Raw genomic sequence first — 2,339 nt, 5'->3', positions numbered from 1 at the left:
ATGAATTTTCATGGGGGTTCTGCCCCCTTTAAGCCATCTCAAATTCAAACTCAACATACTGCATTATACCTACCCTTATGCGTTGAATACAAGTTCCAAATATCATAAGGATTCATTCAGTAATTTTGGTCCATGAAATTGTATGAAACATTTGTGAAGATGTATATATATATATATAATTTAGAGAAAAGAACCAAAGTTCACGAACTCATCCATGAAAATCCACAGTCACATATAGAAAAATTTTATAAGTAAATACATTAAAAAGAACTATAATAAAATACAAAGTAATAATCATAAAATAATAAAACGATTACACGTGTTTCATAACTAAATTTTCATATAGAAAATAAAATATAATCAAATCGATTAAATCGATCGAAAATCAATTCTATTCAAAAATATAGCTAATATTCAGGTCAAAATACAACACTAATAATAATAAAATGAATGTATATATATCAACCAACAATAAATAACAAATGAATCTATATAAAAATACTAACTATATCAAGATAGAAAAATAATATAATTAAAAATAAATGTAATACTTATTTCTTATCGAATACTTATCGAAAATTATAAACTTGACATTATTAACTTTACGTTTATTAAAATATAAACTAACAGAAATATTAAATGCAAAGCTTATCTTAACGAATCTTTCATTTAAAATACAATTTAAACGAAGTTTTAGTTTAAACTAAAATTATAAACGTTATATTATTAACTTTACGTTTATTATAATATAAACTAACAAAAATTAATTTCTATAAAAATAATTATATCACCAAAAAGTAAAAGAAAAGCATCTAACAAAATTATTGAAAAGAAATGCAAAACTTATCTAATCGAATCTTTAGTTTAAATAAAATTTTAAATGTCATACTATTAACTTAACTTTAATTAGAATATTAACTAATAATAAATGAAATTATATAAAAATACTTATTTTACCAATAAAACAAAAAGAAATATTAAACAATATTATTGAAAATAAATGCAACACTAATCTAATCGTTTTGGTTTAAACTAAAATGTTAAACATTATACTATTAACTTAGTGTTAACTAGGATATCAGCTAACATTAAATATCAAGTGAATTTATATAAAAATACTTATTTTACCAATAAAGAGAGATAAGCCTTTAACAATATTATTGAAAATAAAAGCAATACTTATGTCAACGAAGCTATAGTTTAAACTGAAATTTTAAACATTATACTATTAACTAAGCGTTTATCAGAACGCTTAGTTAATAGGATATGGCGTAAAGAAAAAGAATACAATAAAGAAATATATAAACATGAATGAAAGTTTTATAAAATCATGAATGAAAATTAAAATGTATATAACTTAAACCATAATAAAACAATTAACTATATCGTAAACATTTTATGGAAATTTAAAATCTAAGTAATTATAGAGTTTAAACATTATAGAGACTAAGATACATAAATTATATAATATATATCAAATAAGCTAAAACACTACAATTAAATTAATTAATTAAAATATTTATATTATTAATTTTATACAAAATCATAGTGTCATTAAAATATTAATTCATTAAAATCACTAAAAATATTTACGTACTAATAATTACACAATTAATAATATAAATTATAATTACAACAATTAGTAAAGTAAGAATAGTATACACACACACACACACATATATATATATATATACATACACATACTGACATACACACACACATATATATACATATATATATACACACATACACACACACACGCACAAACACACACACATATATATATACATAGTTAGCTAAACTTATTATATAGATAATGTAATTTATGTCTACATTTAATTTTACGTTCATCAAGAGAATTAACAAAGTTTTATTATTATTTAATAATATCTCCTTAAATTCATTAGTACACAACTTACAAAAATTAATACCTATACTATCGGATTTCGCCTTACAAGCTATCTCCCAATGTAAAATGTACTTAATACTTTAGATTTAAGTTCCCAAATATATTTACTAAGGCCAGTAGAATCAATCAAATTTCTATTCTTAAAGGAATGTATGTGTTGAGCCACCTGTAATTTAATTTTATTAGAAGTCGATACTATGTAAAACTTATTTAAATTATAACCATTACGTTTATTCCCGTCCATTAAAGTCACTATACATTTATACACAACATCCTTCAAATTACATTTATTATTAAATTTACATTTAGTCTTATCTCTACATGTACAATTAATTATATCATGGTCCTCATTATTATTATTATTAGAATAAGAATATTATTAGAATAAGAGACGAGGGGTAAATGTGTGGGGGTTGGAGTGTTGGGAAAG

The sequence above is a fragment of the Octopus bimaculoides genome, chromosome 2 (assembly GCF_001194135.2).
Source record: "Octopus bimaculoides isolate UCB-OBI-ISO-001 chromosome 2, ASM119413v2, whole genome shotgun sequence".
Lineage (NCBI taxonomy): Eukaryota > Metazoa > Mollusca > Cephalopoda > Octopoda > Octopodidae > Octopus > Octopus bimaculoides.
This window is presented reverse-complemented; position numbering follows the sequence as displayed.